The sequence below is a fragment of the Camelus dromedarius genome, unplaced genomic scaffold (assembly GCF_036321535.1).
Source record: "Camelus dromedarius isolate mCamDro1 unplaced genomic scaffold, mCamDro1.pat HAP1_SCAFFOLD_45, whole genome shotgun sequence".
NCBI classification, from domain to species: Eukaryota; Metazoa; Chordata; class Mammalia; order Artiodactyla; family Camelidae; genus Camelus; species Camelus dromedarius.
In genome coordinates, this window is record NW_026989855.1 from 479,021 (window position 1) to 501,208 (window position 22,188).

At 55.1% G+C, this 22,188-nt stretch overlaps 1 pseudogene; it reads left to right on the plus strand.

Moving 5' to 3' along the window:
* The first annotated feature begins 272 nt into the window (after positions 1-272).
* Positions 273-22,116, plus strand: LOC135320967 (uncharacterized; annotated as a pseudogene).
* Positions 22,117-22,188: the final 72 nt, after the last annotated feature.

Below are 22,188 nucleotides of genomic sequence, written 5' to 3' on the forward strand. Positions count from 1 at the left end.
TCTATGTCTGCCTCAGTTTGGATCTGTTTCTGATTTTCTGTCCCTGTCTCTGTCTCCCTCTGACTTTCCTCATTTTAACAAAGTCACATCACCTCCTGCTCAGAGCCCTCCCAAGCCTTCCATTTCCCTCCAACAATAAGCCCAAATTTCGCATCACAGCACTGGAGTCTGACGCCCACAACCACCCCAGGCTGACACACCTTCTCTCCACTCCACCCACTTTGCCAATTTCCAGGCCCACCAGGCACTTTCCTACCTCCGGGCCTTTGCACATGCTCATCTTGTTCACGTTGAGTGGGAATGCTCCCATCCTCAACCCCGTCACCTTCTCAGAGTTGCTTTGCTGATCACCCAGTATAAAACGTCATACCCCTTCCCACACATATTTCCTGTTGTCTTTTCTTGCTTTTGTTTTTTTCTATTTCTTCGCATCTCACATACTGTTTCTTTCACATAGTTCTCTTGTCTACTGTCCGTTTCGCCCACTGGAACATTCTCTCCACGAGGGTGGGGATCTCTGTCTCTGTGTCCACAGCTGTGTCCGCATTGCCTACCACGGCGCCTGGCACACAGTAAATGTGTAGTCTGTTGAATAAATCTATCTCCCTCTGGCCTCTGGTTCCCTGCATTGCTGCCTCTCTTTTGCTGACCGTTCCTTGTCCCCTCCTGTTACCCCATCCCCATGTGGTACGTGGTGTGGGTGGCAGCCAGGGGCTCCTGGGGCCAGGTTTCCTAGTCCCCATCTGACACCATGCCGGGGTGACCTTTGCAGTCACAAGGCCCCTGTCAGAGCTCCAGATCAGCTATGTCTGCCGGGAAGTGCTCCAGGTAAGGCGATGCTTGGTGGGTTTGGGTGGGGGGAGGCGATGCTTGGTGGGTTTGGGTGGGGGCAGGTCTCTGCTCACACCCCCAGAACACTCACAGCCCCCCTCTCCATCCTCCTTACCAGGGACTGGCCTAACTACACTCACAGAAGAAGATACACCGGGACATCAAGGTGATCTAGGGGCAGAAAAGTAGCCTTGGTGGGTGGGGCCTCTGGGAGATGGTAGTGGTATTTGGAGGGCTCAGGCAGTGTGTGACCAGGGAGCAGAGGCAGAGTTGGGCTGGCAGGAGGGAGGGGTGTCTGTGACAGCCTCTGATCCCCCCTCTCTTCCCCAGGGATCCAACATCCCCATCATCGACCCTGGGGAGTTCAGACTGGGTGAGTGTGGCTGGTGGGGGTGGGGAGGGGGACTGGCTGGGAGCCAGAGGGGACAGGGACCCTAGGTAAGTATGTCTCTCCCTCTGCCTCCAGCTGACTTTGGTATATTGGCCCAGATCAAGGCCACACTGGCTCAACGCCTCTCTTTCATTGGGACACCTTACTGGTGAGGGGTGCCTGGCTGGCAGCCAGGGGTGGTGCGGGGTTGGTGGTGGTGGGCAGCGGCTTTCCCCACCATGGATCTCTGTGTATCTCCATCCTGCCTTTTGCCCTGCCTCTGCCTTTCTCTGTTGAGCGTTCTGTGTACTCTGTGGCTCTCCCTTGAGTTTTCCTTTTCCCTAGGTCTTTCTGTGCATGTCTCCCCTCCACGTGTTCTTCTCAGTGTTTGTGTTGATTTTTATCCAGATCTCTGTCTCTCCATATCTATCCGTGGTTGTCTTTTCTGTCTGTTTCAGTCTGTGGCTCTCCCTGTCTCTTTGCCTCTCTCTGTCTATGTTTTCTAGTCTATCTCTGACTCTCTGTCTTTACCTCTCTCCGTGTTTACTTCTGTCTCTCTGCCTCTTTGTGTCTGCGTCCAAATCTCTCTGTGTCCCATTCTCCGGCTCGCTCCCTGTCTCTCTCCTGTCCCCCCACCCCCTACCTAGGAGTCTCCCCTCCCCTTCATCATGTCACCCCTGGCTCTCTGAGGGTCTCTGCCCCTAGGATGGCACCGGAAGTGGCGGCCGTGGCCCTGAAGGCTGGATAAAACGAGCTGTGTGACATCTGGTCTCTGGGCATCACAGCCATGGAATTAGCCAAGCTACAGCCACCACTCTTTCACGTTCACCCTCTCAGGTAGGCAGATGTGGCAGGTCCCCCTGGTCCCAGAGATCCCACTCGACTCTGACCCTGAACACCACCCCCGCCTGCTTCCCCACATCAAGACCCCCCTACAGGGGATCCCTCTCCCTTCAAGCCCAACCCGAGAACCTCAACCCAGAAAGCATTTTCTCCAGTCCACACCAGGAGCCCCCAGTGCAGGGAGTCCTGCCTTGAGGCTCCCCCGAACCCTCTGCAACTCTGTAACATGATGCGCAGCATCCCCTGGAAGTGGCGTCCTATGCATCGTAAAACTTACCCCTCATTCTCCTCCTGACCCTCACTGCTCTCTGCTGACCTCAGTGCCATCGGGGGTCCCTCACATCGTGAGATCTGACCTCCACAGAGAAGTCTGAATCCCATGTTCTGTCCTTGCTTTCTAGAATTCTCTTCCTCATGACCAAGAGTGGCTATCAGCCTCCTTGGCTAAAGGAAAAAGGCAAATGGTAGGAGAGAATCATGGGAAGGCTGGAGAGAGAGGGCAGAGTCAGGGCTGATGGTCTGATGGGTGGGTCTCTGGTCCCCTCATCCCAGATCTTGCCTTTTGGGGGGGTTATTTATTTATTTATTTATTTACTTTTAGAGGAGGGGGTTGAACCTAGGGCCTCCTGCATGCTAAGCATGCGCTCTAACACTTGAACTGTACCCTCCCCCAGTACTTGACTTTTTCTTCCCAAGGTCGGCTGCCTTCCACATCTTCGTCAAAGTCACCCTCACCAAGAGCGCCAAGAAACGACCTGGCGCCACCAAGATGCTCAGTGTAAACCTCCCCTCCCTGAGCAGCCTTCCCAAACTCACCCCCTGTGAGAACCCCCCAGGGCCTCCCTCGGCTCCCTAGAACACTGATGATTTTATTCCACAGAACGCCTATTGCCCTTTCAAAGTCCCTGCTCCCTCTGAAATCCCCAGGGCTCCGCCTTCCAAGACCCTCCAAATTGTACCCCAGAACTTTCCCCCAAGATATGCTGAGTTCTAAAACCTCACAAGTTGCCAACGGCTTCAGGACCCATTCCTGGGGCTTGTCCGGAATTTCAGGGGACACCCGAGACACCTCTGGAATTCTCCAACTTCTCTAAATTCGTCTGATCCCTTCAGACACCTCAGAATCCCCCAGGTGGCAGCTGCCCAGACTTCCCCGCCTTCTTCCTCTATTGGCACCTTCACCGCCAGATTCCCTTAGATGGGTTCTCAAGCCCCTGTGCCAGCCCTCTCCCTGCAGCCCAGCCCTCTGTCTGCTGACCGCCTCCTCCTCCCACCCCCAGCACCGACTGGTGTCCCAGCCCGGGCTAAACAGAGGCCTGATCCTAGAGCTTCTTGACAAACTGCGGAACCCAGGGAAGGGGGCAGCTGTTGGCGAGATTGAAGATGAGGAGCCTGAGGTGAGTGGGACTTGCTTGGATGACAAAAGCACTGGACGGTCCCCACCTTTGCTCAGGCTGCTCCCCTGCCTGGGGTGTCCCCTTGTTGCCTCTCTTAGAAGGAGAAAAGCCAGGGAGCATGGGGGGCTTGGCACAGAGCTGGGGGCACAGAGGTTACGGGAGAGCTGAGGGCTCCAGACTGGGCTGCTGGAGGCCGGTGGGCCTGACGCGGCTGCCGCTCTGCCCAGCTACCCCCCGCCATCGCTCGGTGGATCCGATCCACCCAAGGATCCAGCTCTGTGGGGATCCCAGTTGCAGACTGCTGTCGTCATTAGAGAATCCTTAAGAATTGGAGACCCTTGTAACCCCCTCATCAGATTGCCAGAGGCCCCAGAGACCCTCCTCGCTTCTAAACAGACCCTCAGAGGCCCCCCATTACCATCTGATCCCACAAGAGGCCCCAGAGAACCTCATCTACAAAATGATTCTAGAGACCCCTACCTCTCCGCTCTGCACACGGACCCCATAAGATTTCCTATAACCACCAGGACTCCCAGAGACCTCAGAAACCTTGTTCTGTTCCCAGATACCCAAGTGGAATCTAAAAACAAACACTCTATAACCATGTTGAGCCCCCATCGCCTGATCACAAATCTTGACCCCAAAATGAGACCCCTGTAAACCAAGATCCCTCCCCTGACGGGAAAGCTCCAGTCCTAAGATCCTGGCTGCAGACCACACCCCACCCCATTCTATTCTTTCTATTCCCGAATCCATGTTCCCAGCTCACTGTGTGTCACCTGCATACCACCCCACCCCAACCCCCATGGCGGGACATAGAGTTCATGATGCTCAGAGGCATGTAGTCCAGACACACAGCTGACAAGGTGAGATGCCTAACCACTGCCCCGCCGCCCTCCCCTCCCCCTGGGCCACTGCTGACTCTTTCCTATCCCACAGGCTCGCTTACAACCCCCTGGAGGCTTCAAGAGCAGCAGTCCTAGGTCAGGGACCCTCAGCGTGGGAGGGGGGCTGGGATATGTGTGGGGACCGCCCGAGGCTCATGCCTGTCCCTCCTCAGGAGGAACCTGTCAGAGTCCGAAGATGACTACGACAACGTGGACATGTGAGAGAGCGCCTCAGACCCCACCCAGCCCCACCATCCATGACCCCAACCTCAGCCCCTGCTTTCCTTCCACCACTCAGCCGTGACCCCTGGCTGGACACTCAGTACCCACACCTACCTTCACCCTAACCCTGACCCTCCCAGACCAGCCCCCACTCTCCTCCCCACCAACCCTTCACCCCTAACCTCACCCCAACTCAACCCTGGAGCCCCTGCCGCATCCTAGTACCCAGCACTCACGTCATTCACTGATTCATGTTGGGCTGCTGCTCCAGACTGACCTCCGCGACAGCAGGAGCCCTGCCTGCTCTCGCACTGCTGAAGCCCAGCATTGTGCAGGCACACCCTCTGTAGACTCTTTGTGAATGTATGTATGAATGAATGAATGAATGAATGAATGAATGAATGAACAAATGAATGAGTAAACAGATTTTTCTCTTCCTTCCCCAGGCCTGTGGTAGTGGAGACACGCCCAGCAGATGATCTACTGCCCCCATCAACCTCTCTATCCAGGAATGGGTCCCTGGGTTTCGGAGTGGGTGTTAGGAATCAGTCTCTGCACCCCCTCCCCTCCCCAGTGGACACAATATAGTGGTCATCACATGCCTGTGTCTCCCAATAAACGTGATTTTAGCCTCTGTGGTCATCTTGGATTTCTGTGGTGAGGGGAGGAGGGCCGAATTCCTGGATGCCTACTGACCCCCTCCAAATTCAACGATCCAGTACAACGTCAGGGATGCAGCACAGACATTATTTCTACAGCACATGGTCACCTCTCCCCCAGCGGCCTTGGGAGGAGGGATTTGGGGACTAAGGGGCTTGCTCTAAGCATAAGGCATTTGAAGTGGGAGTGAAGGGCCAGCTGTGGGTGTCTCAGCTAAGCTGGTCCTCATACTGCGTGCGGGAAAAAGTCACCAGCAGGGAAGAAATCCCAACATCTCTCTTGGTAGAGACCAGCCACCACGTTCCTCCCCACCAACCCTTGACCCCTAACCTCACCGCAACTCAACCCTGGAGCCCCTGCCACATCCCAGTCCCCAGCTCCTCCTAGATGTTGCTCCAACACCCAGACCTCAACTGCAGCCATAACCCCCAAACCCTGACCTCATCTTTCTTTATCTTCTCACCCAAACTCACACTGAACCTCAGCCCCTGGGAATTCTGCCCCCTCCAGACCCTCAGTCCCAGAACTCAACCTCAAACCTAGGAGTCAACCCAGGCCCCCATCTCCCTCAGACCCAGGCCTGGGGGAGATCCATTCCACACATCTCATCTGTAATAGGCTCCCATGCGGCGTGCCCAGCACCAAGTGAGAATCCGACCCCCAGGAGCTCATAGGACCTGTGTTACTAGGTGGCTGTGATGATGCAGAGACCTAATGCACTGTCAACACTGATACCCAAGTGTTTCTGTTACTAACTTCGTCATGGTTATTAGTCCTTTAACCCTCAGCTCCAGCCCAGAAAGAGTCACATCCTGGCCCTCCTGAGCTGACTTCCAGCCCTAACCCACCCGAGTCCTTGCTCCCAACACCCTCCTCCCCCACTTAACCCATCTGTGTGTTTCAGCCCCACCCTCGCAGAAGACATACCTCCTCCTCTACTCCCCAAGGTAAGGTTCTGGGCAAAAGCTGGTGGGCTGGGGGCCAGGAGGCCAGGGTCCACAGATGGTGGGATACCAAGCTCTCCAGGGCTGGAGTCTAGGACACTAGTTCCCTTGAAGTGTGGGACGACCAGGATGATGATCCCACTGGGATGTGGAAGGGGACATCCCTGAAACTAGGGGTGGGACTCAAAATATTTAGCCTGATGAACACTCATCAGTAGCTGGTCCTCGGAAACTCCTTCTGTACCCAGCATTCACCCTTTAGTTGCCGGAGTTTGTTGATGTTCTTGGGGGGGGCGGTTAGAGGGGAAGTCTGGAGTGGTGGTCGGATATTGTGGGGAGGGTCAGACCCAAAATGCAGCATCAGATCTGGCAGAGGCAGACTGCAGGGTGCCCTCTCTCAGAGATCATCTCATGTATTTCCCCACCCTCCCTCTCTGTTTCCAAAACCAAGATCCGTTCTCCATCTGACGAGGGTCCTGGGGGGACTGCGGATGAGGGGCAGCTGAGCCCAGGGATAGTGGTCTGCTGTGCCAGTGGGTCTCACCCTCGCACCCCCCTACTTTGGCCACTCCCAGCCACCTGAAGCCCCTACCTAACCGCTCACTCAGGTACCAAGGCAGGCTGGGATAAGAGGTGGGCATAGGTTGGGGTAGGGCAGGTCGGGAGGGTGATTTGGGGGCTGATTTTCCCCACCCCATCTCAGAAACTTCACTGTGGAACCCAGCCCTCGGGAACATGACCAGCCCCCACTGTTGCCCCCCAAGGAGGAATAGATGAAGAGAAAGGTAAGGCCAGCTGTGCTGAGGACTCACAACGCTGATCAGGGCTGGGGATGCCTGGTTGGGGTTGCGGGGCCGAAGACTAATAATGATGACAGGTGACATTTCTTGAGCAACTCCTCTGTGCCAGACACTGACCTCATGTCTTTACATGGTGTATACCTTCACAGATGGAGATAGATAGCACAGAGATAGATATTGTCCCCCATTTAAAATGGGGGAAACTGAGGCACAGTGGGGTAAGTAGATTTCAAAGGTCATAAACCTTTGAGGAGGCAGAGGCAGGATATGAACCTTGGCTCTCCAGAGTCTTAACCAGGGCACCTTCCTGTCCCCTCCTCTCTTCTGTTGGATGGGCTGCTGCCCTGACCCTATGGCCCACCCAGGGATGTGCCCTTCTCGTAAAGTTGTTCAATGGCTGCCCTCTCTGGATCCACAGCACGGCGGCCTCGACACACCCCTCCACCCAAGGTGAGCATTCAGGAGATTCTCAGAGAATGTGATGGGGATGGGGAGGGTCCTTAATGGAGGTGGAGATCCAGGGACAAAGGGAGGGTCTTAATGGGGTTGGAGTGGCCGAGCTGTGTTGGGGGCAGAGCCAGGGGTGACAGTTGGGGTTTAAGGATCAAAGATGGGTAGAGTGAAGGTGAGTTTGAGAGTGAAAACCAGAAAAATTAGAGTTTGGAGGCCAGGAGTGTCAGATAAGGCAGAAAGGCCAGCGTTTGGAGTACAAGCCTAGGAACAGATGGACCCCATTTACCTCAGTTGGAGGTTAGTGGCAGAGAGGCGAAGATCAGCATTTTGGGGTCAGGAGTTTTAGGGATTAAAATGTAGCCGAAAGGGAAAGTATTTGGGGATCAAAGATGTGGAGACAAGGTCAGTGAAAGGTAAACGTTAAGGAAAGAGTATAAAAATTTACTTTCTGTCACACTGGAAAGAAAAAGCTATACGTCAGGGCATCTGAATTTGAGGATCAGTGTTGAGATAGGAGTAGCATTTAGGGAGCAGACTGGTGAGAAGGGGGGATAGAATTTAGAGGGCTATTACGGGAGGCATGTTTAGTGTTGAGGTCAGAATTGAGGAGACAGAGGGTCAGGATTTGTGGGTCAGAGATGGAAGAACCAGCAGAAAGGGGGAGGTCAGAGGCTGGGGAGAATGAGACCGGCTCCAGGGAACAGGTCAGGGTTTGAGTTCAGATTTGGGAAAACAGGGACTGGAAATGTCAGTGTTGGAGGCAAGTAGAGAATTGAGGGTCAGGGCTGGGAACAGAGTACCCGTGTTTGGGGTCAGATGAGGGGGCCTGGGAGGTCCTCGATGATGAGGCAGGTCCCAGCATCTTCATAGCTGTTCCCCAAGACCAGCACTTACTCCTGGGAGCTGAGGAAGGCATTTTCATTCTGAACCGAAATGATAAGGAGGCCACAATGGAGATGGTGGGGGCCAGGCGGCACCGCGGGTGAGCCAAGGGTGGGAGGCTGGAATTGGGTGGTGCTGGAGTCTTACATGACCTGTCTCCTCCATCGTCTGCAGCTCTCTTCTAGCCAGACTACCTGGGTGTACTCCATCAACAATGTCCTCATGTCTCTCTCAGGTCTGGCTGTGGTTTGGTAGGGATGGGTTGGGGTGGGGGGGTCAGAACTTAAGGAGTCAATGGTCAGGGTGTGGGAGCTAGCTGGGCACAGCTGAAAAAATCACTTAGGATCCCATTCCACAGAGCCCACAATTCAAATCCCAGCCACGTTTTCAATGTAGGACTTGGGGCAAGAGACTTTGGCTTCCCAAGCCTCTGTTTCCCCATCTGTACAATGGGGCTCACAATACTGCCACGTCTCAAGTCAGTTTTGAGGTCATTCCTACAGTGAGTTAGTCTTTACATTTCTTTGATGGTCATATGACAGAACTTATCACAGATTTTATTAACTAGAGTGAGTGAGCTGTAGGTTAAAATTTTGTGTCATTGTTTTACAAACGCTTTGTGTAAAGAATTTCTCATTTGTGAGGAAACACCAAGCCAGATAAGATTTGTGAGCTCATTAATATCACATGTGGGATGAGAAACTTTTACAGAATCTCTATGTATGTTTCTTCTTAAAATTTTGTAATATGTGTAACTTCAGCTGACTGGTTAAGTGTCCATAGTTTCTAATGTGACGACAGGCACCACTAGGGTTAGGAACATACTTATTTTAGGCACCATTGTTCACCAGAGCCAAGCAAACTGCCTGGCCTCCCGTGGGCATTTAATATATGTTAAGTGGGAAGCGAAGAAATACACGTGCTTGAGATTTAAAGACTTGGGCATTTCAAAGGGATGGGGCCCAGGGAAGGGATGGGGTAAGCTGGGAGTGTGCATTGCCCTATAAATTCCTGCTTCCCCTAAATACACACACCCTGCACGAAAGTCCCCCCACATGTCTTCTCATAGCATCCTGGTCCTCCTGGAAAGGAAAGAGGCCAGAGCATGAAGCCCCACTGCTCACATCAGTCCCCACCGGGTCCTAGCAAGGCACGAGACCCCAGTGGAACCACAGAACCCTCTACTATCTGATTCCTGCCCCTACCCCCACCCCCACCCCGACTCACGCCTACCTTGTTATGCAGGAAGAACATGGTCTCCACTAAGATCCAGGATACCAAAGGTTGCCAGGCGTGCTATGTGGGTGAGAGAGAATCTCGTGGATATTCAGAGGGGAGCGGGGCCAGGGGCATGACTTGGACTTTAGCCACTGAAGAGGGTTGCGATTTAAGGCAGGGTGTCCAGAGCCCGGGGAAAGATGTGTGGCCTTTGGGGGCGCGGGGCAGGGGAGACAGGATTGACCCTAACCCATCCTTCCCCACCTCCACAGCGGAGGGCGCTAGCTCCGGGGGCCCGTTCCTGTGTGGGGCATTGGAGACATCCGTGGTCCTGCTTCAGTGGTAGCAGCCCGTGAACAAGTTCCTGCTGGTCCGGATAGGGGGCCTGTAAGCACTGGGGACTTTGTCAGGTTCTGTGGCGGGGGCCTTCCACTCTTCTGCTGAGAGCTCTTTGAAGTCGGGCTTCCACCCGAGGTCTCTTCCCAATCTCCCCAAGAGCCTGCTCACCTGGAGGCTCCTCCTTCTGAGGCCCTCCGGTTCTTTAAGCCCCGCCCTTCGCCCCGGGCCTAATTCTTCTTCAGGCCCTGTGCCCCGCCAGGTCTCTTAGGAGACCCTATTCAGGTTCTTGGAGCCTCTAAGACTTTGGTGCCTCGGAGGCCACGCCCCCTGGGGGGCCCGGCCTTGCTGTCACCAAGGCGGCACGCCCCCTAGTGGAAGCCACGCCCACTCTGAGACCACACCCCTCAACTTCTAAGCCCTCTGAAGCCTCAGCCCCTCAATTTTCTAGGTGGCACCTCCCAAGACTGAGGGCCCCGGAACTCCTTCGGGAGCCCCAGGCCGACTCTCTTCCAAGGCCCCGCCCCTCCCAGGCCCCGCCCCTCCCAGGCCCCGCCCCAAACCTCCTCTGAGTCCGCCCCTTCCCGTGCAGAACGCAGCAGGTGCTCTTCCCGCTACCCACGCCTCTGCCGGTGTTCTCACTGCTGACCGGGCCAGGCTCCGAGCTGCCCGCCGTGTGCATCGGCGTGAGCCCCGGGCAGCCGGCGAAGTCGGTGTTCTTCCACGCCGTGCGCTTCGGCGCGCTCTCCTGCTGGCGGGGCGAGATGAGCGCAGGTGAGTGGGACAGGTCCTGGGAGGGGTGCGGCTTATCAGGTTAGCGGCGTTGGGTCTGGGTAGCTGGGCGGTGCTTAACCAGAAGCGTAACTGGGAAGCGGGCTGAACTAAGAGGGGACTGGAGAACGTTGGGTATATATAACTGGTGAGATGGATGACGGGGAGGGGGAGAAGGAGGGTGTGAGGAACTCTGTGATGGGTGGGGTTTAGCCTGCTTGCCTGGGGATACAGAGGATGCCTAGCAGAGTATAGGGGAATGAGGTGGAATTGGACCTTGCACTTCCGCCTCTCCACCAGAGCCCAAGGGACCAGTACAAGTGACTCAGGTCGAGGTAGACAAGGTGACAGTCACTTCTGGATTTCTGATGTGCACCTCTGTCTCTGACCATCTCCCAGTCTCCACAAAGCTCAGGAAAGGAAGGAATTCATTAGGAAGTCCTAGGCGGGGAATCTGAGGCCCACAGAGGGGAAGTGACTCACATCACCAGCTGTCAGACCTGCTCTGTGCCCTCTCTGTCTGTGTCTATATTGTCCCCTCTGAATCTCTCTTTCTCAATGTGTCTGTTTTGCCACTTCTTGGTCTCTGCCCAGCTCGCTCCATGTCTGCCTCAGTTTGGATCTGTTTCTGATTTTCTGTCCCTGTCTCTGTCTCCCTCTGACTTTCCTCATTTTAACAAAGTCACATCACCTCCTGCTCAGAGCCCTCCCAAGCCTTCCATTTCCCTCCAACAATGAGCCCAAATTTCGCATCACAGCACTCGAGTCTGATGCCCACAACCACCCCAGGCTGACCCACCTTCTCTCCACTCCGCCCACTTTGCCACTTTTCAGGCCCACCAGGCACTTTCCTACCTCCGGGCCTTTGCACTTGCTCATCTTGTTCACGTTGAGTGGGAATGCTCCCATCCTCAACCCCGTCACCTTCTCAGAGTTGCCTTCGCTGATCACCCAGTATGAAACGTCATACCCCTTCCTACACGTATTTCCTGTTGTCTTTTCTTGCTTTTGTTTTTTCTATTTATTCGCATCTCACATACTGTTTCTTTCTCCTTTTCTCTTGTCTACTGTCCGTATCCCCCACTGGAATATTCTCTCCACGAGGGTGGGGATCTCTGTCTCTATGTCCACAGCTGTGTCCCCATTGCCTACCTCGGCACCTGGCACACAGTAAATGTGTAGTCGGTTGAATGAATCTATCTCCCTCTGGCCTCTGGTTCCCTGTATCGCTGCCTCTCTCTTTTGCTGACCATTCCTTGTCCCCTCATGTTACCCCCTCCCCATGTGGTACGTGGTGTGGGTGGCAGCCAGGGGCTCCTGGGGCCAGGTTTCCTGGTCCCCATCTGACACCATGCCGGGGTGACCTTTGCAGTCACAGGCCGCCTGTCAGAGCTCCAGATCAGCTATGTCTGCCGGGAAGTGCTCCATGTGAGGGGATGCTTGGTGGGTCTGGGTGGGGGCAGGGCTCTGCTCACACCCCCAGAACACTCACAGCCCCACTCTCCATCCTCCTCCCCAGGGACTGGCCTATCTACACTCACAGAAGAAGATACACCGGGACATCAAGGTGATCTAGGGGCAGAAAAGTAGCCTTGGTGGGTGGGGCCTCTGGGAGATGGTAGTGGTATTTGGAGGGCTCAGGCAGTGTGTGACCAGGGAGCAGAGGCAGAGTTGGGCTGGCAGGAGGGAGGGGTGTCTGTGACAGCCTCTGATCCCCCAACTCTTCCCCAGGGAACCAACATCCCCATCAACGACCCTGGGGAGGTCAGACTGGGTGAGTGTGGCTGGTGGGGGTGGGGAGGGGGACTGGCTGGGAGCCAGAGGGGACAGGGACCCTAGGTCAGTATGTCTCTCCATCTGCCTCCAGCTGACTTTGGTATATCGGCCCAGATCGGGGCCAAACTGGCTCGACGCCTCTCTTTCATTGGGACACCCTACTGTTGAGGGGTGCCTGGCTGGCAGCCAGGGGTGGTGCGGGGTTGGTGGTGATGGGCAGCGGCTTTCCCCACCATGGATCTCTGGCAATCTCCATCCTGCCTTTTTGCCCTTCCTCTGCCTTTCTCTGTTGAGCGTTCTGTGTACTCTGTGGCTCTCCCTTGAGTTTTCCATTTCCCTAGGTCTTTCTGTGCATGTCTCCCCTCCACGTGTTTTTCTCAGTGTTTGTGTTGATTTTGATCCTGATCTCTGTCTCTCCATACCTATCCGTGGCTGTCTTTTCTGTCTGTTTCAGTCTGTGGCTCTCCCTGTCTCTTTGCCTCTCTCTGTCTATGTTTTCTAGTCTATCTCTGACTCTCTGTCTTTACCTCTCTCCGTGTTTACTTCTGTCTCTCTGCCTCTTTGTGTCTGCATCCAACTCTCTCTGTGTCCCATTCTCCGGCTCGCTCCCTGTCTCTCTCCTGTCCCCCCACCCCCTACCTAGGAGTCTCCCCTCCCCTTCATCATGTCACCCCTGGCTCTCTGAGGGTCTCTGCCCCTAGGATGGCTCCGGAAGTGGCGGCCGTGGCCCTGAAGGGGGGATACAACTAGCTGTGTGACATCTGGTCTCTGGGCATCACAGACATGGAATTAGCCGAGCTACAGCCACCACTCTTTCACGTTCACCCTCTCAGGTAGGCAGATGTGGCAGGTCCCCTGGTCCCAGAGATCCCACTCGACTCTGACCCTGAACACCACCCCCGCCTGCTTCCCCACATCAAGACCCCCCTACAGGGGATCCCTCTCCCTTCGAGCCCAACCCGAGAACCTCAACCCAGAAAGCATTTTCTCCAGTCCACACCAGGAGCCCCCAGTGCAGGGAGTCCTGCCTTGAGGCTCCCCCGAACCCTCTGCAACTCTGTAACATGATGAGCAGCATCCCCTGGAAGTGGCGTCCTATGCATCGTAAAACATACCCCTCATTCTCCTCCTGACCCTCACTGCTCTCTCCTGACCACAGTGCCATCGGGGGTCCCTCACATCGTGAGATCTGACCTCCACAGAGAAGTCTGAATCCCATGTTCTGTCCTTGCTTTCTAGAATTCTCTTCCGCATGACCAAGAGTGGCTATCAGCCTCCTCGGCTAAAGGAAAAAGGCAAATGGTAGGAGAGAGTCATGGGAAGGCGGGGGAGAGAGGGCAGAGTCAGGGCTGATGGTCTGATGGGAGGGTCTCTGGTCCCCTCAGCCAAGAACTTGCCTTTTGGGGGGGTTATTTATTTATTTATTTACTTTTAGAGGAGGGGGTTGAACCTAGGGCTTCCTGCATGCTAAGCATGCGCTCTAACACTTGAACTGTACCCTCCCCCAGTACTTGCCTTTTTCTTCCCAAGGTCGGCTGCCTTCCACATCTTCGTCAAAGTCACCCTCACCAAGAGCGCCAAGAAATGACCTGGCGCCACCAAGATGCTCAGTGTAAACCTCCCCTCCCTGAGCCGCCTTCCCAAACTCACCCCCTGTGAGAACCCCCCCAGGGCCTCCCTCGGCTCCCTAGAACACTGATGATTTTATTCCACAGAACGCCTATGGCCCTTTCAAATTCCCTGCTCCCTCTGAAATCCCCAGGGCTCCGCCTTCCAAGACCCTCCAAATTGTACCCCAGACCTTTCCCCCAAGATATGCTGAGTTCTAAAACCTCACAAGTTGCCAACGGCTTCAGGACCCATTCCTGGGGGTTCTCTGGAATTCCAGGGGACACCCGAGACACCTCTGGAATTCTCCAACTTCTCTAAATTCGTCTGATCCCTTCAGACACCTCAGAATCCCCCAGGTGGCAGCTGCCCAGACTTCCCCGCCTTCTTCCTCTATTGGCACCTTCACCGCCAGATTCCCTTAGATGGGTTCTCAAGCCCCTGTGCCAGCCCTCTCCCTGCAGCCCAGCCCTCTGTCTGCTGACCGCCTCCTCCTCCCACCCCCAGCACCGACTGTTGTCCCAGCCTGGGCTAAACAGAGGCCTGATCCTAGAGCTTCTTGACAAACTGAGGAACCCAGGGAAGGGGGCAGCTGTTGGCGAGATTGAAGATGAGGAGCCTGAGGTGAGTGGGCCTTGCTTGGATGACAAAAGCACTGGACGGTCCCCACCTTTGCTCAGGCTGCTCCCCTGCCTGGGGTGTCCCCTTGTTGCCTCTCTTAGAAGGAGAAAAGCCAGGGAGCATGGGGGGCTTGGCACAGAGCTGGGGGCACAGAGGTTACGGGAGAGCCGAGGGCTCCAGACTGGGCTGCTGGAGGCCGGTGGGCCTGACGCGGCTGCCGCTCTGCCCAGCTACCCCCCGCCATCCCTCGGCGGATCTGATCCACCCATCGATCCAGCTCTGTGGGGATCCCAGTTGCGAACTGCTGTCGTCAGTAGAGAATCCTTAAGCTTTGGAGACCCTTGTAATCCCCTCATCAGATTGCCAGAGACCCCAGAGATCCTCCTCACTTCTAAACAGACCCTCAGAGGCCCCCCATTACCATCTGATCCCACAAGAGGCCCCAGAGAACCTCATCTACAAAATGATTCTAGAGACCCCTACCTCTCCACTCTGCACACGGAACCCATAAAATTTCCTATAACCACCAGGACTCCCAGAGACCTCAGAAACCTTGTTCTGATCCCAGATACCCAAGTGGAATCTAAAAACAAACACTCTATAACCATGTTGAGCCCCCATCGCCCTGATCACAAATCTTGACCCCAAAATGAGACCCCTGTAAACCAAGATCCCTCGCCTGAAGGGACAGCTCCAGTCCTAAGATCCTGGCTGCAGACCACACCCACACCCCAGTTCTATTCTTTCTATTCCCGAATCCATGTCCCCAGCTCACTGTGTGTCACCTGCATACCACCCCACCCCAAACCCCATGGCGGCACATAGAGTTCATGATGCTCAGAGGCATGTAGTCGAGACCCACAGCTGACAAGGTGAGATGCCTCCCCACTGCCCCGCCGCCCTCCCCTACCCCTGGGCCACTGCTGACCCTTTCCTATCCCACAGGCTCGCTTACAACCCCCTGGAGGCTTCAAGAGCAGCAGTCCTAGGTCAGGGACCCTCAGCGTGGGAGGGGGGCTGGGATATGTGTGGGGACCGCCCGAGGCTCATGCCTGTCCCTCCTCAGGAGGAACCTGTCAGAGTCCGAAGATGACTACGACAACGTGGACATGTGAGAGAGTGCCACAGACCCCACCAAGCCCCACCATCCATGACCCCAACCTCAGCCCCTGCTTTCCTTCCACCACTCAGCCGTGACCCCTGGCTGGACACTCAGTACCCACACCTACCTTCACCCTAACCCTGACCCTCCCACACCAGCCCCCACTCTCCTCCCCACCAACCCTTCACCCCTAACCTCACCCCAACTCAACCCTGGAGCCCCTGCCACATCCTAGTACCCAGCACTCACGTCATTCACTGATTCATGTCTGGCTGCTTCTCCAGACTGAGCTCCTCGACAGCAGGAGCCCTGCCTGCTCTCGCACTGTTGAAGCCTAGCATTGTGCTGGCACACACTCTGTAGACTTCTTTGTGAATGTATGAATGAATGAATGAATGAATGAACAAATGAATGGGTAAACTGATTTTTCTCTTCCTTCCCCAGGCCTGTGGTAGTGGAGACACGCCCAGCAGATGATCCTACTGCCCCCAGCAACCTCTATATCCAGGAATGAGTCCCTGGGGTTGGGGGTGTGTGTTAGGAATCAGTCTCTGTACACCCTCCCCTCCACAGTGGACACAATATTGTGGTCATGATATGCCTGTGTCTCCCAATAAACGTGATTTTACCCTCTGCTGTCATCTTGGATTTCTGGGGGAAGGGGAGGAGTGCCGAATTCCTGGATGCCTACTGACGCCCCCCAAATTTCAATGATCCAGTACAACATCAGGGAAGTAGCACAGACTTTATTTCTACAGCACATGGTCACCTCTCCCCAAGCAGACTTGGGAGGAGGGATTTGGGGACTAAGTGGCTTGCTGTAAGAATAAGGCACTTGAAGTGGGTGTGAAGGGCCACCTGTGGGTGTCTCAGCTAAGCTGGTCCTCATACAGCTTGTGGAAACAATCACCAGCAGGGAAGAAATCCCAACATCTCTCTTGGTACAGACCAGCCCCCACTCTCCTCCCCACCAACCCTTGACCCCTAACCTCACCCCAACTCAACCTTGGACCCCCTGCCACATCCAAGTCCCCAGCTCCTCCTAGATGTTGCTCCAACACCCAGACCTCAACTGCAGCCATAACCCCCAACCCCTGACCTCATCTTTCTTTATCTTCTCACCCAAACTCAGACTGAATCTCAGCCCCTGGGAATTCTGCCCCCTCCAGACCCTCAGTCCCAGAACTCAACCTCAACCCCAGGAATCAACCCAGGTCCCCATCTCTCTCAGCCACAGGCCTGCGGGAGATCCATTCCACACATCTCGTCTGTAGTAGGCTCCCATGCGTCATGACCGGCACCAAGGGAGAACCCGACCACCAGGAGCTCATAGGACCTGTGTTACTAGGTGGTTGTGATGATGCAGAGACCTAATGCAATATAAACACTGATATCCAAGTGTTGCTGTTACTATGATTGTCATGGTTATTAGTCCTTTCACCCTCAGCTCCAGCCCAGACACAGTCAAATCCTGGCCATCATGAGCTCAGACTTCCAGCCCTACCCCAACCCAGTTCTTGCTCCCAAAACCCTCTTTCCCCACTTAACCCATCTGTGTGTTTCAGCCCCACCCTCGCAGAAGACATACCTCCTCCTCTACCCCCCATAGTTAGGTCCTGGGCCACAGCTGGGGGGCTAGGTCCAGGAGGCAAGGGTCCACAGATGCTGGGATACCGAGCTCTCCAGGGCTGGAGTCTAGGACACTAGGTCACTTGAAGTCCTGGAGGACCATCATGATGATCCCACAGGGATCTGGAAGTGGGATCCCTGAACCTAGGTGTGGGACTCAAAATAATTAGCCTGATATACACTCATCAGTAGTTTTTCCTTGGAAACTCCTGCTGTACCCAGGTTTCACCCTTTATTTGCCAGAATATGTTGATGTTGTTGGGGGGGCGGTTAGATGGGAAGGCTGGAGTGGTGGTCGGATATTGTGGGGAGGGTCAGACCCAGGATGAAGCATCAGTTCTGGCAGGGGCATACTGCAGGGTGCCCTCTCTCAGAGATCATCTCATGTATTTTCCCACACTCCCTCTCTGTTTCCAAAGCCCAAGTTCCGTTCTCCATCTGTCGAGGGTCCTGGGGAGACTGCGGATGAGGGGCAGCTGAGCCCAGGAGTACTGGTCCACTGTGCCAGTGGGCCTCCCGCCACACACCCCAACTTAAGCCTCCCGCAGTCACCCGAAGCCCCCACCTAACCGCTCATGCAGGTAACAGGGCAGGCGGGGGTAGGAGGTGGGCAGATGTGGGGGTTGCGCAGAGCAGGGTGTGCTTTGGGGGCTGACTTTCCCCACCCCATCTCAGAACCTTCACTCTGGAACCCAGCCCTCCGGGAGCCTGACCAGCCCCCGCTGTTGCCCCCCATGAAGGAAAAGATGAAGAGAAAGGTGAGGCCAGCTGTGCTGAGGACTCACACCTCTGATCGGGGCTGGGGATGCCTGGTTGGGGTTGCGGGGCTGAAGACTAATAATGATGACAGGTGACATTTGTTGAGCAACTCCTCTGTGCCAGACACTGACCTGATGTCTTTACATGATATATGCCTTCACAGATGGAGTTAGATAGCACAGAGTTAGACATTGTCTCCCATTTCAAAATGGGGAAACTGAGGCACAGCGGGGTAAGTAGATTTCGAAGGTCATAAACCTTTGAGGAGGCAGAGGCAGGATATGAACCTTGGCTCTCCAGAGTCTTAACCAGGGCACCTTCCTGTCCCCTCCTCTCTTCTGCTGGATGGGCTGCTGCTCTGCCCCTATGGCCCCCCCAGGGTTGTGCCCTTCTCCTAAAGTTGTTCAATGGCTGCCCTCTCCGGATCCACAGCACGGCGGCTTCGACACACCCCTCCAACAAATGTGAGCATTCAGGAGAGTCTCAGAGTATGTGATGGGGATGGGGAGGGTCCTTAATGGAGGTACAGATGCAGAGACAAGGGGAGGGTCTTAATGGGGTTGGAGTGGACGAGCTGTGTTGGGGGCAGAGCCAGGGGTGACAGTTGGGGTTTAAGGATCAAAGATGGGTAGAGTGAAGATGAGTTTGAGGGTGAAAACAAGAAAAATTAGAGTTTGGAGGCCAGGAGTGTCAGATAAGGCAGAAAGGCCAGCGTTTGGAGTACAAGCCTAGGGACAGATGGACCCCATTTACCTCAGTTGGAGGTTAGTGGCAGAGAGGCGAAGATCAGCATTATGGGGTCAGGAGTTTTAGGGATTAGAATGTAGCCGAAAGGGAAAGTATTTGGGGATCAAAGATGTGGAGACAAGGTCAGTGAAGGGTAAACGTTAAGGAAACAGTATTAGAATTTACTTTCTGTCACACTGGACAGAAAAAGCTATACGTCAGGGCATCTGAATTTGAGGATCAGTGTTGAGATAGGAGTAGCATTTAGGGAGCAAACTGGTGAGAAGGGGGGATAGAATTTAGAGGGCTATTACGGGAGGCATGTTTAGTGTTGAGGTCAGAATTGAGGAGACAGAGGGTCAGGATTTGTGGGTCAGAGATGGAAGAACCAGCAGAACGGGGGAGGTCAGAGGCTGGGGAGAATGAGACCGGCTCCAGGGAACAGGTCAGGGTTTGAGTTCAGATTTGGGAAAACAGGGACTGGAAATGTCAGTGTTGGAGGCAAGTAGAGAATTGAGGGTCAGGGCTGGGAACAGAGTACCCGTGTTTGGGGTCAGATGAGGGGGCCTGGGAGGTCCTCGATGATGAGGCAGGTCCCAGCATCTTCATAGCTGTTCCCCAAGACCAGCACTTACTCCTGGGAGCTGAGGAAGGCATTTTCATTCTGAACCGAAATGATCTGGAGGCCACGCTGGAGATGGTGAGGGCCAGGCGGCACCGCGGGTGAGCCAAGGGTGGGAGGCTGGAACTGGGAGGTGCTGGTGTCTTACAGGAGCTGTCTCCTCCATCGTCTGCAGCTCTCTTCTAGCCCGACTACCTTGGTGTTCTCCATCAACAATGTCCTCATGTCTCTCTCAGGTCTGGCTGTGGATTGGTAGGGATGGGTTGGGGTGGGGGGGTCAGAACTTAAGGAGTCAATGGTCAGGGTGTGGGAGCTAGCTGGGCACAGCTGAAAAAAACACTTAGGATCCCCTACCACAGAGCCCACAATTCAAATCCCAGCCACGTTTTCAATGTAGGACTTGGGGCAAGAGACTTTGGCTTCCCAAGCCTCTGTTTCCCCATCTGTACAATGGGGCTCACAATACTGCCACGTCTCAAGTCAGTTTTGAGGTCATTCCTACAGTGAGTTAGTCTTTACATTTCTTTGATGGTCATATGACAGACCTTATCCCACATTTTATTAACTAGAGTGAGTGAGCTGTACGTTAAAATTTTGTGTCATTGTTTTAGAAACGCTTTGTGTAAAGAATTTCTCATTTGTGAGGAAACACCAAGCCAGATAGGATTTGTGAGCTCATTAATATCACATGTGGGATGAGAAACTTTTACAGAATCTCTAGGTATGTTTCTTCTTAAACTTTTGTAATATGTGTAACTTCAGCTGACTGGTTAAGTGTCCATAGTTTCTCATGTGACTACAGGCACCACTAGGGTTAGGAACATACTTATTTTAGGCACCATTGTTCACCAGAGCCAAGCACACTGCCTGGCCTCCCGTGGGCATTTAAAATATGTTAAGTGAGAAGCGAAGAAATACAGGTGCTTGAGACTTAAAGCGTTGGGCATTTCAAAGGAATGTGGCCCAGGGAAGGGATGGGGAAAGCTGGGAGTGTGCATTGCCCTATAAATTACTGCTTCCCCTAAATACACACACCCTGCAGGAAAGACCCCCCTCCTATATTCTCATAGCATCCTGGGCTTGCTGGAACGGAAAGAGGCCAGAGCAGGAAGCCCCAGTGCTCACATCAGTCCCCACCGGCTCCTAGCAAGGTACGAGACCCCAGTGGAACCACAGAACCCTCTAATATCTGATTCCTGCCCCCAAACCCCACCCCCACCCCGACTCACGCCTACCTTGTTCTGCAGGAAGAACATGGTCTCCACTAAGATCCAGGATACCAAAGGCTGCCAGGCGTGCTGTGTGGGTGAGCGAGAATCTCGTGGATATTCAGAGGGGAGCGGGGCCAGGGGCATGACTTGGACTGTAGCCACTGAAGAGGGTTGCAGAATTAAGGCAGGGTGTCCAGAGCCCGGGGAAAGATGTGTGGCCTTTGGGGGCGCGGGGCAGGGGAGACAGGATTGACCCTAACCCATCCTTCCCCACCTCCACAGCGGAGGGCGCTAGCTCCGGGGGCCCGTTCCTGTGTGGGGCATTGGAGACATCCGTGGTCCTGCTTCAGTGGTAGCAGCCCGTGAACAAGTTCCTGCTGGTCCGGATAGGGGGCCTGTAAGCACTGGGGACTTTGTCAGGTTCTGTGGCGGGGGCCTTCCACTCTTCTGCTGAGAGCTCTTTGAAGTCGGGCTTCCACCCGAGGTCTCTTCCCAATCTCCCCAAGAGCCCGCTCACCTGGAGGCTCCTCCTTCTGAGGCCCTCCGGTTCTTTAAGCCCCGCCTTTCGCCCCGGGCCTTATTCTTCTTCAGGCCCAGTGCCCCGCCAGGTCTCTTAGGAGACCCTATTCAGGTTCTTGGAGCCTCTAAGACTTTGGTGCCTCGGAGGCCACGCCCCCTGGGGGGCCCGGCCTTGCTGTCACCAAGGCGGCACGCCCCCTAGTGGAAGCCACGCCCACTCTGAGACCACACCCCTCAACTTCTAAGCCCTCTGAAGCCTCAGCCCCTCAAGTTTCTAGGTGGCACCTCCCAAGACTGAGGGCTCCGGAAATCCTTCGGGAGCCCCAGGCCGACTCTCTTCCAAGGCCCCGCCCCTCACAGGCCCCGCCCCAAACCTCCTCTGAGTCCGCCCCTTCCCGAGCGGCCCGCAGCAGGTGCTCTTCCCGCTACCCACGCCTCTGCCGGTGTTCTCACTGCTGACCGGGCCAGGCTCCGAGCTGCCCGCCGTGTGCATCGGCGTGAGCCCCGGGCAGCCGGCGAAGTCGGTGTTCTTCCACGCCGTGCGCTTCGGCGCGCTCTCCTGCTGGCGGGGCGAGATGAGCGCAGGTGAGTGGGACAGGTGCTGGGAGGGGTGCGGCTTATCAGGTTAGCGGCGTTGGGTCTGGGTAGCTGGGCGGTGCTTAACCAGAAGCGTAACTGGGAAGCGGGCTGAACTAAGAGGGGACTGGAGAACGTTGGGTATATATAACTGGTGAGATGGATGACGGGGAGGGGGAGAAGGAGGGTGTGAGGAACTCTGTGATGGGTGGGGTTTAGCCTGCTTGCCTGGGGATACAGAGGATGCCTAGCAGAGTATAGGGGAATGAGGTGGAATTGGACCTTGCACTTCCGCCTCTCCACCAGAGCCCAAGGGACCAGTACAAGTGACTCAGGTCGAGGAAGACAAGGTGATGGTCACTTCTGGATTTCTGATGTGCACCTCTGTCTCTGACCATCTCCCAGTCTCCACAAAGCTCAGGAAA